At 54.5% G+C, this 16,748-nt stretch overlaps 2 protein-coding genes across 10 annotated transcripts in view; one reads left to right on the forward strand and one right to left on the reverse strand.

The window, feature by feature from the left end:
- Positions 1 to 16,748, reverse strand: part of PPP2R2C (protein phosphatase 2 regulatory subunit Bgamma) — a 947,578-nt gene that overhangs the window by 504,809 nt on the left and 426,021 nt on the right. The window lies entirely within an intron of this gene.
- The window catches only part of TBC1D14 (TBC1 domain family member 14), a 107,291-nt gene continuing 99,346 nt past the window's right edge, over positions 8,804 to 16,748 (forward strand). For 7 of the 9 annotated variants that reach the window (XM_025438397.3, XM_049108019.1, XM_049108020.1 and 4 more), the window contains exon 1: positions 8,804 to 8,937. The gene's annotated coding sequence lies outside the window, so the exon portion shown is untranslated. Of the gene's footprint in view, positions 8,938 to 9,444; positions 9,604 to 16,748 lie in introns of those variants that run through there. The other 2 variants (XM_025438398.3, XM_035714631.2) reach the window with 2 other exon arrangements.

Below are 16,748 nucleotides of genomic sequence, written 5' to 3' on the forward strand. Positions count from 1 at the left end.
CCACCCCCCCAGGCCTGTGGACAGGGTGGCTGTGCGGAGCAGCTGGTGGAGCCCAGCACTGGGGCCAGACTGCCGGGCTCTTCATTAGCTCTGGCTTTTGCCATGTGGGCTTCTGTAAGCCATTTGCCCTCCGGAGCCTCAGTTTCCTCCCTCTGCAAAACTAGAAAAGTAAGACCTACCACCAGGCTGAGAAGGAGTAATGTGCCTGCACATATGGGTGGTGCGTAGGTGTTAATTCCCTCTGCAGTGGCCACCAAAGCCAACTGGTCAAACCACCCCAGAATCTCTGGTTAGTCTGTCAGAGTCTCACCAGTGGTGTCCAGGTGGGTATGGTGGGGGTGAGGGCCCTGATTCACGAAGTCGGGAGGGGTCACTTTGTGAGGGACTTTGAAGGTCTCTTGGGAAAGGTTCACTCTGGAGGTAGCAGGGAGCCTAAAGGCATGTGAACAGGGCCACCATCTGTGTCGCGCATAGAACAGTGCTGAGGTTGGATAGGGATTTTAGAATCAGCTGATGCATAATAGTCTTCTAGAACTTTTATAGCTTTTAAAAGAGGCTTGGCGTGGCATTTGCTCCCTTCCCTACAGTTTGATGAGCACCGCATGCTGATGTGAATGGAGCTCTAGCCAGGTGACCACCCCTTGGCTTAGCCAGGTGCTACTGCTGACCTATGGGGTCTTATGCAAATCACTCCCCTGCTCTGACCCGTCTCCTCATCTGGAGAAAAATCACTCAGAGATAATCAGTCTGCCTCCAGCATGGCAGCGACTTTGGCTATTCCATCCTGGATGGGAAAGCCCTTTGTGAACTATGTGCGAAGGAGCATTAAAATCATAACTGCAAAAAAAAAATCATAACTGCATTACAACGAAAAGTAACAGGTCTCACCACTCTGTAGCCCTAATGACGGCAGTAAACCAGCAGCTGGTGATGCTGACAGCACAGGGCCTGCTAGTCCAAGGTGACTTGGCTCAAAGTGAGGGGAGCCATCCACTCCAGGTGGGACATGTAAGAAGTGCACACTTGGACTCTGGGAGGGACCCCTGGCCCTGCCTCCATCCCCAACACAGAGCTTCCCAAGACCCACTTCAGACGACTCGGCCAAATGTCCTCGGGGGGGCAAAATTGCCCTTGACTGGGAACCACTGCTTGAGATAAAAGTCTGAATTTATAGGAAATAAGGGTGGAGGGAGCTCATTGAATGCCACCAGCAGGCTGTAACCAGCCAAGTCCATTGTGCGGAAAATTCTACAGGACAAGCGATCCGGTGTCACCCACAAATACACAGCACAGGAAAAACGAAGGCAAGATCTATCTAGATTAGAAGAGAGTGTATGAGATCTTCCGAGCAGTTTGTGGCCTTTGGATCCTGATTTCAACACGATAAAAAGATATTTTTATTATTTTTTAATTTTGAAATTATTTATTTGTTTAAAAGATTTTATTTATTTATTTATTCATGAGAGACACAGAGAGAAAGAGGCAGAAACTCAGGCAGAGGGAGAAGCAGACTCCATGCAGGGAGCCCGATGTGGTACTCGATCCTGGGACTCCAGGATCACGCCCTGGGCTGAAGGCAGATGCTCAACTGCTGAGTCACCCAGGAAATCCTATTTAAAAAAATTTTTTTTAATATTTCATTTATTCATGAGAGACAGAGAGTTGGGGGCCTGATGTGGGACTCGATCCCAGGGCCCCGGGATCATGACCTGATCCAAAGGCAGACAGTCAACCACTGAGCCACCCACGCGCCTTAAAAAGACCTTTTTAAAGATCATTAGAAATACTGAGGAATTCTTGTTAAATTGGTCAGGTATGCAGGCAGTATTGTACCTACACTTCAGGAAGGACTGACCGTGTCTGTGATGGGGGTGACACCGATGAGACCATCATGGTCCCCAAAGTGCTCTTTACCTCTTCACCGGCTTCAACCTTTGTCTGCTGGTAATCGAGACACATAAACGTGACAGGAAAAAGCTCAGGCGCTGGAGATGTGCACGAACTAGCTGTGATCTGAGCTATACTGGAAAGGGCTCAGGGGAAACCGGACACAGCAGCATGAGGCGGGGGCCGTGGGCCTAGGGGCTTCACTGTAACCTGCACCCTGCTTTGTACAGATTGGACTTTTTCCATCATTAAAATTGCTCGAAAGATGAAAACAAGTCTGTCAGAAGCAGGAAAAGTGGGGTTTTCGCTCAGCAGTGGAGCCCAAGGGGGGGTCAGAAGGGACCAATGTGGCCTCCTCCCCCCCACCCCTGCCCTAAGGTGAGCCCCCCTTCAGGTGAGGCCCCCCAGTCCGGCCCTCCTCTGGGAGCCACTGCGCTCCTCCTAGACGCAGATCCTGAGGGACAGGGAGCACCGCCGCCCCGCCCCGCCCGGTGGAGTCTGCAGTGGGGAGGGTGCTCCCGCAGCGCTCTCAAACAAAGGTCCCACTGCTTCGGGTGGGCCAAGCATAAAATGGGCATCCAGACCCTACACGGGTTGCCCAAAGCCTTGCTGAGCTTCCCGCCAGGGCCAGGTTGATGTGGTGGAAACAGAGGGGCCTCCCAGCAGGCGTGCTATATGCACCGCCCCCATCGTCACTCAGGTGTAGTGAGCCGCACACCTGGGATGGGGCCCCCAGTCTCCTGGCTCTGAGCCTGGGCCTCTTTCCTCACCCTACTGGTCTCCCTGCCTAAGCCCCAGGGGCACTAGAGGGGCCCTCTTGGGCTTCTTCTATGTAGAAGAACATAGAAGAAGCTTATGTTCAGTTCAGACATCTGCTTGGAGCCCTGGTGGGGAGCTGAGGCAGGCTGGGTGGACTCTGTGTCCCTCAGAATACAGACTTGAGTCCATGTGCCCTGGAAGCACTCACTCACCTCATCTGAGTGCTGCTGCCTGTGTTCCCTCCTATACACCTCCCTGATCCCCCTCCAGCCCTCCTCTCTCCAGGGGCCCCATCTGCCCAAGTCCTCCCAGGAGCCCAAGGATGTAGCAACCCAGGGTCATCTCCGTTTTACAGGTGAACAAACCAAGGCTCAGAGAGGGGTGAGTGTTGTGTGGGTGTGCCCCCCGACCCAGGGGCAGGAGGTGAGTTCACTCGATAATATGGTGGCCCAGAGCAGTGCTCTGGAGCTAGAGGGCCTAGGTTCAAATCCTGCCTGTGTACTTAGCTGCTGTGGGGCCTTGGGCTCGAAGGTCCCCCGGCCTGAGCCTCAGTTTCCTCTCTGTGACAAAGGCAGGTGCCAGGATGAAGGGAGTGGACATATTCCTGGTGCCGGGCTCAGTATGGCTTTGCCGTTTGCCCTCCTGGCTGTGGGACCTGGGGGACTGTACAGAGACCCTACAAGGCAAGAGTGTATCTGAGAGGGTGGCCTGGAGATGAGCACAGGTGTAAGCGGGGTGGGATGGTGTGGGCAGTACCTGGGGTAATGTCAGGAGCCACTCACTGGATGACCAGGAATTGGAGCAAGAAGGGAGTCGGGGGGGTTCTGGCTACAGGGCAGAGCAGGTGCAAAGGCTCATTTGTGAGGACAACCCCAGGTAGTTGTGTGAACCCGGAGAGCCCTCAGGCCCAATGACAGAGGCACATGTGTGGCCAGGAGGGGTGCCCCTCGGAGGATCATAGTGTGTGAGGAGGAGCTGCTCCTGCACTCTCCTCTTGCAGCATCCACATGGGACCTGACCCCGCAGCTTCCAAACCGGGCTGTGCTTTCTGATGGTGACAGCAGCAGGCAACTGGGTGATGTCTTTAAAAAAACAAGGCTATTTGGCTCAGTGGTTGAGCATCTGCCTCTGGTCAAGGCGTGATCTCCGGGGTCCTGGGATTGAGTCCCACATTGGGATCTCTGCAGGGAGTCTGCTTCTTCCTCTTCCTGTGTCTCTGCCTCTCTCTCTCTCTGTGTCTCTTATGAATAAATAAATAAAATCTTGGGATCCTTGGGTGGAGCAGCGGTTTGGCACCTGCTTTTGGCCCAGGGCGCGATCCTGGAGACCCGGGATCGAATCCCAGGTCGGGCTCCTGGTGCATGGAGCCTGCTTCTCCCTCTGCCTATATCTCTGTCTCTCTCTCTCTCTCTCTCTCTCTCTCTGAGTGACTATCATAAATAAATAAAAATTTAAAATAAATAAATAAATAAAATCTTTAAACAAAGCAAAAACACAAGACTACTTGGAAAATCCCACTGTGCTGTGCAGGAGTGTGGAGACTCACCCTGGCCACTGTTCCCTTCATACCTAGAAACTTCAAGACGTCTGGCCCTGGACACCTCGAAAGATTCACTAACCAGGAGCCCACAGGGGGTCTCCTGGGTCTCCCCCCTCGCCCCAGCAAGGCCATGCATTCCCTAATTTGCAGGGTCTCTTGGTTTCATTATAAGCTCACTTTTTCCCATAATTTCCATGAGATGCTCTGGGAATGAGTGACCTTTGATTTGGGGCCAGGTCCACCTGGGTTCACTGTTCCCAGTAAAACGGGGCAACAGTTCGGCATCATAGGGGTCACTAGGGTGGCTAGAGACGCTGTCACAGAGGGTGGGTCACACAGACCACAGTCACGTTGCTGTGTTGGGCTGTCTGGCTGTGCATGGTCTCCCTAACCTCTTGCAGCATGAGCGCTGAACAGGTCTTGCTTTGCTTATCTTGAGGCTTTGAGAAGAAGGGCCCTGGACACAGAGCCCTCATCTGATGGTTTACTGTGCTTCTCAAAGTCTGCTGGTTATCCAGCAGTGAGTATCTTAGTACATCATCATTAGATAGATAGATAGATAGATAGATAGATAGATAGATAGATAGATAGATAGATTTTATTTATTTATTCATGAGAGACACAGAGAAGGCAGAGGGAGAAGTAGGCCCCCTGCAGGGAACCTGACATGGGACTCGATCCCAGGACCCTGGGATCATGCCCTGAGCCAAAGGCAGATGCTCAACCACTGAGCCACCTAAACATCCCAGCATGTTGTCATTATAAACAGAGCATATACTTGTGGGGAAATCTAAAAGTTTCTAAATATATAGGGACAGAAGACAATCAGGTGTGTTCCAATATTCATATCAGTGTTTCTTTCTCTTCATGCCTGTAGATGATACATATTCCATATTCTTTCATTATACTTTATTTAAAATTCAGTATTACCCTTATAACTTAAGCATTTCTCCTGTGCTGTAATAAATTCTTTAAACATTTCTTAATGGCTGCATATAAGTCTCTCCATTTAATCTTCCCTCATGATCGGGCATTCATGTTATGTCCATTTCACTATTGCAAATAACACCAGTGAACATCTTTCTTAGAATAGTTTTTGCCTGAATTTTGGGATAAAAATAGCTCCTTTCAAGTGTACCAATAGACCGGAGACATTCTGTGTGTTACACTTGTTTTCTTTCGCTTCCTCCTTGGCTGGAGCCATGCCTTCTCTTGTTCATGAAAGTGTTGCTACTAAAAGTTCTGCCTCCCTGCATTCACGGAGTTTAATTGACTGCAGGTAGGAAGCTTGTGAGTGCACTTGTTAAAACTGCCAAATACCAGTTGATGGCTCTGGTGGTGGGGATCTGAGTGCTGCTTCTTGCCCCCAAGTGCAGGGGCTTGTTGGTGGCTTCCCTGGTCCATTCTGACACCTTTCCATCTTTGTGTCCCTGGCTGTCTTCTCTGGGCCTGAGGGTATGGGAAGGCTGACCTCCAGTGCTCCTGGGCATTCCCTGCCTTTTTTTTTTTTTTTTTTTGATATTTTATTTATTTATTCATGACAGACACAGTGAGAGAGAGAGAGAAAGAGAGAGAGGAGAGAGAGAGAGAGAGAGAGAGAGAGAGGGGCAGAGACACAGGCAGAGGGAGAAGCAGGCTCCATGCAGGGAGCCTGATGTGGGACTCGATCCCGGGTCTCCAGGATCAGACCCTGGGCTGAAGGTGGTGCTAAACCGCCGAGCCACCCGGGCTGCCCTCTGCCTCTGTTTCTATTTATTTTAAATTTCTTATTATATGGCTCAGTTTCCAGAAGCATCAAAAGAACTGCAAATTCCAGGCATTGTTTTCCAAGAAGTGAATGCCCCACTTCTGCGGTGAAGGAGTTAACACTCCAAGGAGTAAAGGCAGAAAGGATAAGCTTTCTGGTGGATTTCTGAAAACGCTTGGGCTGAGGAGAAACTCTTTTTTGGAATAAATGGAGGCTGTGCGATCTGCCTTTGACCTGTGGGGATGGTCTGGCCCTGGTGGCTCTGAACAGAGGCTGACGACAGGGAGGCAGGGAGGGAGGAGGGTGAGCGGGCAAGGCCTTCTGGACAGCGGAGAACAAGCAGCGAACCGTGGACTGAACAGCCTCCCTGCGCAGCGCTTGTCTCCTTACCTGCAAAATGCGAATCACTGTGCCAGCCTGGCAGGTTATGGGGCTCGACTGTGGTAATGGCATGCAACAGCCAGGACAGCACAGGGCACCTGGGATGGCTACAGGTACAGGTGCAGCTGTGAGCAGCATTTATGCATCCATTCAACAAATATTTATGGAGCTCACATTCAGGGGGCTGGGGAAGTCAGGAGCAAAACGTGTGTTTGGGAGACTTGATCCCTGTATCTCCTGAAAGAGATGCAAAGGGGTTTTACAGGACAAGAGGCCTCCGACCTCATCCTGTGCCCACCTCCTACCCCACCTACACTTTGGGCCCCAATTTTCGCCTCTGAAGGATGGGCTTGGGGACCTGTAGGGGTCCTGACACTGTGCTTGTGACCCTTCTGGGGTCTGCATCTGGTCAGTTCATTGTTTTCCTTGCAAGATGTGGCTGAATTTGTGAAGTGACATGTCCATCTGCCCCTCGGGACTGGGGACCTGTGAGGGCAGGAACTCTGGGCTGTCAATCACTCCTGTGTGGCCAGGGCCCAGCAGAGGGTGGTTTCCATGGATATCAGGCACCTGCTCCTGCTTTTGAGCCCAGGGAGGCTCAGAGGTCAGATGTGAGTCCCTCCGTGGGCTGTCTGGGAGGCTCATGTGCCCCCTCACCTTGGCCGGTTGACAACACACTTTGTGCACATTGTATGACAGGGGAGGTGCCAAGAGCTCCCCAAACGTGCCACAAACTTACAAAGCCAGGCAATTTTTTACATTTACCTGTCACTGCCACTTACTTTGTCTCTAATCCTCACACATCTTGGGTGGCGAAGGTGCCGTAAGCCTTGTAGATGGTGAAAGGCTTCTGGACACAGCCAAGGACCGGTCAGTCAGTGCTGGGCCTGGCACTGAGCAGAGGACCCTGACAGCCGGTGCTTGTCTACATCAAGCAACAGCTTGGCAGCCCTCAAAGGAGCAATGCTGCTGAGAATCCTTCTGTGGATCTCGGGGTTCAGTCTGCACGACTTTGCGAAGGCAGTCAGCAGTGAGGCAGCAGAGGGGGACACGGCACTGACCACCCTGCCACAGTTGTCTCTGTGTCACAGATGGGTGCTGGGAGGCGCCGAGGGTCTCACAGGTGACACAAGTGCAGATGCCCACACAGCTTATCTTGTTCCTTGTATTTTTAATTGTTTGGCACACTGAGGGTGTAAGTGTCTGATGGACCCCAGGGAGGGACTCTGTGCTGGGGCAGGGAGCAGGGCGCGGGCGGCAGGATGGGGAGAGGGTGAGGAAGAGGCAGACAGAGGGCGCCAAATGTAAATCTGTGGGCCATAATTTTTTTTTTTTTGGTTCTGGATTCAGAACAATGGTTCCCAGTCATTGTGGGGCTTTAAAACCCTAGGACTCAGAATGAGGGCAAGAAGGGATTTGGGGGAGGTGCAAGGAACACTGTAAACGCAGAGTTATTAATCCTATTTATTACACTGCTAATTAAGTCAGGCCTGAAGCAAGTCTGTACTTTCTTGTTAGTGTTTTCTAAAAATAAATGGAAATGGTGTTGGGGTTTGAAGGAGACCCAACATTTTTCCTGAAAACCACCCAGGAAAGTCAGCATTTGTAAAGCTTCTGTTACGCACCAGGCACCGTAAAGGGTGTTAATATATTCTCTTAAGAGACTGCCATTTAACAATTTCTCACCCCTCCTGCCATCATAACCAATAGTAGGCTCTAAGAGTTTTTACCCCTAGGACTAGCTCGCAGGCAGGAGAAACAAGGTTTATGGCCATGGCTGGAACAAATGCATCTTCCAGCACATGCTTCTAGATGCCTTCTGCAAAGGAGAGGCCATCCTCCGGCCCCTGACCGCTCTCCCAGTTCAAATCCTCCTTCCGATCCAGCTGATCCAGCTCTCTGCCAGTGACAGCTCTCAGGCTCCGGGGTCCCAGCCACTGAGGCTTGTCCTCTGCTCTTGCCGGCCCCGGAAGAGAACGCAACAATAAGTGCCGACCAGGTGCCAGGCCCAGACGATAAACCCGCCCTGGCGCCGGCAGCCTAGACCCTCGGGGGCTCCGCGCGGCGCTGGGAGGCGGTCGGGGAGGGCGGCTGGCTTCCGACCCTCGGCTCCGGTCCCGCCCTGGGGCCCGGGGCGTGACCTCATCGCCCACGCTGCACGGCTTTATCACAGACCCGGCCTCTGCTTCTGCACTACTGACCCCAGAGAGCGCACAGAAGCGTGAGGCCAGGGGTCCCCACACTGCACCCCACTGTCTCCGGAAGCCGTGATTTAACGCGCACCGGAGTCGGATTCCCCAAATCCTTCGGCAGCACCAAAGTGCAGCCAGGTGTGGGAACTCCGGCGCGAGGCACCATACAACAGCTGCTCCCGGGAGAACCGGCGGAAAGGCCCGCTTCACAGGCCGAGAGACTAAGGCCGGGCCGGGCGGCCGCCGAAGCCACGTTCCCCGGGCCGCACGTCCCGGGCCGGCCGGCCGCTCCGCACAGCTGCCCGGGGCCAGGGGCGCCCATCGATGCGCTCCGCCGCTCGGCTCCCCAGGCCTGGTCCCTGCCCGCTCGCGCCCCTTCCCCCTCCCGGCCGCTTCCCACTTCCAAGATGGCCGCGGGTGGAGCCGACCAGGTACGGAGGCCCCTGGCAGGTGTCCCCGGGGCCGGGCGGACCCGGAGTTGCCCTCCGGCCTCCCCTCGCGGCTCCACTGGGCCCTCGGGAGAGGAGAGGGGCGGTGACGGCGCTCCGGAACCCGCGGGCGGCGGGCGAGCGGCTGAGGAGTGGCAGGCAGCAGGGAGAACGTCGAGCGCGAGCAGCGGTGGCGGCGGCGCGGCGGGGGGCGGCGGCCGGGCGGAAGAGCGGCGGCCGCCGGCAGGGGGCGGGGCGGGGGCGGGGCGGCGGCCGGGCGGAAGAGCGGCGGCCGCCGGCAGGGGGCGGGGCGAGCCGAGGGCGAGGGGCGAGGGGCGGGGCGCGGGGCGCGGAGCGGGGCGAGGGCGCGGGGCGGGGCGGGGGCGCGGGGCGGGGCGGGGCGCGGGGCGGGGCGGGGCGGGGGGCGGGGCGGGGCGGGGCGGGGGCGCGGGGCGGGGCGGGGCGGGGGCGCGGGGCGGGGCGGGGCGGGGGCGCGGGGCGGGGCGAGGGCGCGCGCCGCTGTTGGCCGCGGGCGGCTCGCGCGCACCTGCCCGCCCGGCCCACCGCCTGCGGCGCGCCCCGCGTCCTCGTCGCGCAAGTTGCGGGTCCCGGGGTCTGGGCTGCGCGCCCGCCGGCCCCGGGGATGGCGTCGGAGCCGCGCTGACTCCGGTACTGGGGGCGTCTGGCGGGGGCCGGGAGGGAGGGAAGCAGGGGGGCCGGTGCCACCTGCTGCTGCGTCGGCGGGAGTGGGAGCGGGAGGCGGGCCGGGCCGGGCCGGGCCGGGCCGGGCCGGGGCGCGCGGGCTCGGGGCCCGGCTGGGCGACCCTTCGCCGCGCGACCGCCGCTTCCCCGCCCCGCACCGGGGGAGCGCGTGGGGCCCGGTGACCTCGCGGGGCCCGGGGGCGCGTGGCTTGCCGGCCCTCGGAGAGGCGCGCGCGCTGACACGCTCCTTTTCCGGAACTTGACGGAAAGTTTTGTGCTGCGATGCACCGGGCTCCCGGCGGGAGAGGGGCTGGCCCGGCGCGCGCCGCCGCCCCGCCGGCCCCTCTACCCTCGAGGTCTCTGACCCCATCCTTGGGGGCCTAGAGCCCCCCCTCCCGGGAGACCCCTCCACTTTGGGACCCCTACCCCCGGGATCCTCTCCACCCCGCGATCCTGCCCAGCATCCCGGGGGGCCCCGACCCCCGGCCCCTCCCACCTCGGGAACCCTCCAGACCAGGGACTCCTGCGCTTGGGGGCAGCCGGCGTCTGGGGCCCTCGACTCCCCTCCCCCTCGGAGCGCCCGACCTCGGTTCTTGGAACCGCTGCCAGACCACAGAACCCCCAGGTTCTCAGACTCCCTGTCCCCGGGCCAGGGACTCCGCTGGCCTCAGAGACCCCCTCGCCCGGGCCGCAGATCCTCTCTGTGCAGGAGAGGCTGGAGAGACGGGGCCTGGGGATCCTTCCCGCAGGGCGGGGAACGGGGCGCTGAGCGGGTGTGTCGGGAGCTGGTGTGTCGGGGGTGCGCCACAGGCCGCCCTCCCTGGGCCCCGAGCTGCCAGGAGGAAGCTGCGGGGGTGAGGCCATGATGTGGAAGCCTCAGGAAGCAGGAGGCCTGGCCCCGCGGGCTCCGGACCCCGCTGGGGCAGTGGGCATTTAGGGGCTGGAGTCCTACCCGGCCAAAAATACCCCACTTTTTTTGCCTTGAAATTGTACAGCACCATTTCTCGGTAATGGAATTGAAAGCTTTGCTTTGGAAAGTTCTATGGCAGGAGGCTCCTGGGCATGACGTATTTTATGTACTGAGGCTAGTTGAGGGTTGCATCTTTAGGACCCTGTCAGCAAGAAGGATATTAGCACCTTGCTGTTGTCTTGACTTCCTTTATTTTTTATTTTTTTAAAAAATTTATTTATTTGAGAGGGAGAGAGAGCACCAGAACATGAGCAGGGGAAGGGGTGGAGGGAAAGAGAATCTCAAGCAGGTTCCCTACTGAGCGTGGAGCCTCATGGGGCTTAATATAAGGACCGGGAGATTCTGACCTGAGCCAAAACTAAGAGTCAGGTGCTCAAACAGCTGAGCCACCCAGACCCCCTCCCTCTACAGGTGGGTTGCATCTGCACACCACTAGGTGCTTTGCCTGGACTTGGCTAGTCCTACAGCAGTCCTGGAACACTGCCTCTTGCCCAGTTTATGTGGCCAGTACCAGCCCCTGCCTCAGGTTTGGGTATGACTTCTTCCCACTTCTTAACCCCCTGCTGTGCCTGGTTTGCCCCTCACCCGCCCGCCCCCCCAGGCTGTCTTTGTTGTATATATTTGATCCCTGTAGACTGTGGGCTCCACCTGATGCCTAGCCCTAATGAGAACTTGTCTCATTAGCATTACTGAGTGAATGAAACATTGGGAAACACTAAAGGAGGTAAAGTGACTGGTCCAGGGTTACCCGACTGGCGAGAGGCATGGGTGAGATTCAGACTGCACCAGGTCACTGGGTGAGGTTCAGCTCACCTTACTGCCCTCCGTGGTCCCAGCAGGTTCCTGCCCAGCGCTTTGCTTCATGCTGAGCTGGGCTGGCTTCCTGCTTGTGAAACAGTTTCCATAATGCGCCCCCAGCCCATCCTCTCACACCAGCATTGGCACTGCCTTGCCTGGCCTCTGGATCCAGCCATTCCTCTCCATCCCTCCATCAATCCCTCCCACCAGCTGCCCTACTCCCCTCTGTCCAGTGGGCGAAGTTCTTTCATGCCTACACATCCTCTCACCAGTGCTCTGCTGAAGTCCTCTCTGACAGAGAGGACCTGCCTATCAGAGTGGCTGGTTTTGGAATCTGTCTGCCCTGTCGGTCAAAGCTTCTGACCATCATGTCCTCAGCCTTAACACAGGAGATGCCTGCCCAGTATATTGTGGGTGCTCATGGCGCTTGGGACCTTGCAGAAGATTTGCCATCAAAATAGGCATTAAAAAAAATAGGCATTTATACATAATATGTAAAAGAAGATTTTAGGCAAATGGAGTGCATGTTATCTGTTAATGTTTGTTTTAGGGTGGTTATGAAATCTCTAGGACCTGAATTGCTAAGAATTTCTAGACTGCCAAGCTGCCAGAACCTCAGGTAGATCAGCTGGGCTAATCACCTCATTTTACAGATGGGAAATTGAGGCCCCGAGCTTAGTGCCACAGAGCCTGTGTGAGGAGAGATGTTAGTGACAGGAAGAAACCATACAGTGAGGCTGGCAGACACGAAGTGGCTGAGTCTGGCTTTGTTTATGCAAATGAGTTGCTAAAATAGTGGGCCTGAGCTGGCTGGCCCTATCTAGGGCCCAGGAAGAAGTAACACCAGCCAACATCTTCCGAGGCTTAACTCATGCCAGGCATGATTCTAAAGACTTTATTTGCCTGAGGAGATAGGGTCTCCATTTTACTCCAGGGATATTTGGGCATATGAGTTAAACTAGTCCAAGGTCACACAACTTGTAAGTGGAGGAACTAGGATTTGAACCCAGTCTACCTTCAGAACCTGCATTATTTTTCCCCCCTTGTGTATCTCATTTTTAAAAACCTTTTCCCTGAACTCTAACTTACAGAGAAGTGTAAAAATTGTTAGACATTTAGCTTATTGATGATCATTTAGCTTATTGATGATTGATCACAAGTTAGACTCTATTCTTAAGCATTCCAGCAAGCTGACGCGGGCTTTGATGGTGTGAACTCAGTTCCTGGCTGTGTGACCTTAGGTGACTTACTTGGCCTCAGTTTCTTCAGTGAGCTTGTGATGAGTAGAGCTTGTGATAGCACGTAGCAGGTTTGGTGCATGGTGAATGTTTGACAAATGGTTTTCTCTTATTAATAATTAAGACTATAAGTTGTGCTGGTTTTGTTACATGGTCTGAGTACCTTCTTCATCTGTCAGTTGCCTGTCAGTTACTTTTTAGATACTTATGATGAATCACTTTGGTAGGTCACTATATGCAGCTGAAACATTATGGGTTTGTGCCCTCTCTTTCCTTCCCACCCCTGGGGCATTGAAAGTCCTTAATTTAAAATGTCCCAGCTGTGCCTTTTTGTTTTTTTGTTTTTTTTTTTTTTAAACATAACCGCTCATGGGTGTGAAGGTCACATTTCCTCCTTAAGATTGTGAAGGAGCGGGAATCCCTGGGTGGCTCAGTGGGGGATCCCTGGGTGGCTCAGCGGTTTGGCACCTGCCTTTGGCCTGGAGAGTGATCCTGGAGTCCCGGAATCGAGTCCTGCATCGGGCTTCCTGAATGGAGCCTGCTTCTCCCTCTGCCTATGTCTCTGCCTCTCTCTCTCTCTCTCTCTCTCTCTCATGAATAAATAAAATCTTTAAAAAAAATCAAATTACCTTTATGGTTGGCCTTTCCATTCTGCATAATGCAAATTGACCCATTCTTCTAAGCTTCTTGCTCATGCCGCAGTGGGAAGAGCAAGGACTTCTGAGTCCTCTCCAGGTTGGCCCTAGCGCAGCTGCTTCATTGCACACACCTTTTGGGCCTCGTTTCCTTGTCTGTGAGGTGGTAATGACGGTACCTTGAGCTCTGGGGGTTGTGAAGATTACAAAGATGATGCGTGTGAACTTTGAACACCATGCCCAACATATAATGCACACTCGGTGAGCAGAGGCAGCTGCCCACATTAATTGCTAATGCCGAGGTACCTGAGTTCCAGAACATCCTATGCCTTTCTTTTCAGGGTCCTTTTTGTCTAAGCCACCACATTAAACAGAGAAAGAGACTCAGAGTGGTTGGTGCTTGTGGGGGCCCTGTGTGGAGCAGGCTAATTCACTTGGGAGGTGCCACATAGATCAGGGTGTGTTCCTTGGTGGTAGAACCTCATATAGCTTGTTTTTTCTGACTGGTTCTGTCCTCACGGGTCAAGGTCAAGGCCTGGGAGGCCACCAGAATTCTCCCCAGGAAGCATGAGGGACCCCAAGGGCCCTTATGCAGAGTGACATGGGTGTTGGAGAGAGAACAGGTGGGGCCTTGCCCGTACAATTTGGGCAGGTCACTGCATCTGGCTCAGCCTGGGTTTGGTCCCATCTGGAAATGGCCGAAGACAGTCTGCTTTTTCACAGGAGGAAGGAGGATTTAGGGAGGTTCTGGATGTCTGCGTTGGGGCTACAAAGGAGCAGAGCTGACTGAGGGGCCTTGGGGTCAGGTAAAAGTGGAGCCCTTGGGTAAGCCATGGGCCTCAGTTTCCTTCTCTGTGCAATGGGGATAATACCTAGCACATAGGGCTGTGATGTCTATGAAGCAGAATGGCATGTCGGGAGCTTAGAACAGTGTTTGGTACTCATTAAATCGTAATTTTATGTTGATGCTCTGATGTTGTTAGGTGTTGCAGCCCTGGTCTGCCCTCTTGAAAATTTGGCTCTGTGACAGATGTGTTCTGAGGCCGTGGATGACAGAAAGGAGCAGTGTCTGTCTTCTTTTTTCTTTTATCTTTAATTAATTAATTAATTAATTTATTCATGAGAGACAAGAAGACAGAGACATACATGCAGTGAGAAGCGGGCTCCCTGTAGGGAGCCTGATGTGAGACTCGATTCCAGGATCCTGGGATCACAACCTGAGCCAAAGGCAGATGTTCAACTGCTGAGCCACCAAGGCATCCCAGGCATCCCCAGTGTCTGTCTTCTTTTAAGTTTAAGGGTCTAGTGGGGATGCCTGGGTGGCTCAGTCATTGAAGCATCCAACTCTTGGTTTTGGCTCAGGTCATGGTCTCAGGCCTGTGGAATCAAGCCTCACATTGGGTTCTAGGCTCAGTGGGGAGTCTGCATGAGATTCTCTCCCTGCATTTGCATGCACTTTCTGTCTCTCTCTCTCTAAAATAAATAAGTAAATCTATAAAAATAAAGATTAAGGGTATGGAAATCAGTGGGTGGAGCTGATGGCACGCTTGTCAGCAAAGGCAAGTGCACCCTCCGTGGAGGATCGGGAGAGCTTCGGTGTCCCTGGTGCTAACTGGGGTGTGACGAAGCAGCCCTCTGCAGCATCGAGAGGGGAGCCCACACAGGGAGGGCTATAGGGAACAGATGCCTGTGGACAGGAAGCAGCCACAGGAAGACGAGTGCCCACGGCTGTCTGCATGGATGGGCAGCATTATTGCTCCTTGAAGCCACCAATGAGTGAAGGTTTTCCTGCTGGGGACATAACTAAATCATTTGGGTTCGGCCTCATGAACTGTTTGTTTATGAAGACTTGATCAAGATCTCATCCCACTGCTTTTTAAAGAGAAGAAAATTAAGCTGTTGTTCAAGATGGAATTGTTTTCCATTGGCTCATTCAGAGTCGCTGGCAGAGCTGCTGTCGGCTTTGTGATTTATCTTGAAGTCCTAGCCCTGGTGGGGTGAGGGGTGTTCCAGTCTCTTGGGGCACTTACCCCCTTTATTTGCTGCAGAATGAGGTTTTGTGACTGGCAAGTAAAATGCAGATTGTCTTGCTGCCTGTAGTGAAAACAGCTTCCCTCATATCTGTACCTGATGTCTCCTATGTCTTTCCTTGTCTGGGAGGTGGTTGCTGGTCATCCTTACACTTGGATCGTGTGCCTTGAGTGGCTGGCTGCCTGGGCCTGGAGGTACTGGAGGGCCTGTGGGGGCTGCTGTGGCCACTGCTATGGGTGGTTGGCCTCAGCTTCGGGAGGCAAGTGTAGAGGGAGGAAGTCTCTTTTACTTTCCTGGACTGTTATGCATGGACCGTTCCCCACCGAGTACTGCAGTGGCCAACACGCCACAGGCTGGTCATCCTGGACTTGCTGCCAGGAACCTAATGGGAGGGAGTTTCTTCTTCTCATTACCCCCACTGCTCACCTTGTTCCTGAAGCATAATCCACCTGTAGCTAATGTGTCTTGAACGGACTGTCCCCGAAACCTGCCCTCTTAGAACATGGTTGTTAGTAATAATTAACTCAGCAAACCGATTTTTAAATCCTTAATCCACGCCAGGCATTTGGCCAGGCAGTGGTGTCTGGAACCTGTTAGCCTGGTGCCTGCCCGAAGCTTTGAAACCAGCAGAGAGACAGGGGAGCAGCTGCACAGTCATTTTAGGGGTGTGGCCAAAGGGAGCCCACGAGGAGGAGGACCCACACCTTCCTGGGAGCGTAGGGGAAGGCTTCTCAGAGGAGGTGGCCTCCGGGGTGTGCCCATGCTGCCAGACACCCAGGGGCGCTGATGTCCCAGCCTGGGGAGAGCACCCAGGCCGTGGGGTTTTGAGAGAGGCGAGGGTGGCAGCATGAGGCTGCTGAGGCTGGCGAGGCTGGGTCCGGGAGGGCCCTGTGCCAGCTTAGGGAATTTAGGCTGATCCTGTCTTTAGAAAACGTGTGACTTGGAAGCAGGCCATCTGCAGCTGGCCTCCTGGCAAGTTTCCAGAGTCCACCCTGCTGCCTCTCTGAGAAGCGAGTGCTTTGTGTGTTCAGCCTCCCCCTTCGGGGCACTGTCGAGGGCAGGTGCTCGGGAGTGTGGGTTCTGCTTTCATAGGACTGGTGGCCCCAGATGGAAGGGTTTGAGGACAGGTGGCTATGGGCCTTGCAGGCTTTGCTTTGAGAGTATGTTGCAAGCAGAAGTATGTTTTTGCTTTTAGTTTTTTTTCCCCTGAAGGCTCACACCTTGTTTGTGAGGCTTAAGGAACTTCCGTTGACTTAGAATGAGCAGAGACCTCAGAGGTCATTCATTTTCTCCCTAGAAGAGGCCCTTGTCCTGTTGTCCCGGCCCCCAGCACAGAGGAGAGAGGAATGGAGAAGAGGCCACCGCCCAGTGGCTTTCACCACCCGGTGGCGTTGGACTTTGTCAGACCTGCTTCACCGTCCTTGTGCTCTCATTGTGACG

Source organism: Canis lupus, chromosome 3 (genome assembly GCF_003254725.2).
Source record: "Canis lupus dingo isolate Sandy chromosome 3, ASM325472v2, whole genome shotgun sequence".
Taxonomy (NCBI): domain Eukaryota; kingdom Metazoa; phylum Chordata; class Mammalia; order Carnivora; family Canidae; genus Canis; species Canis lupus.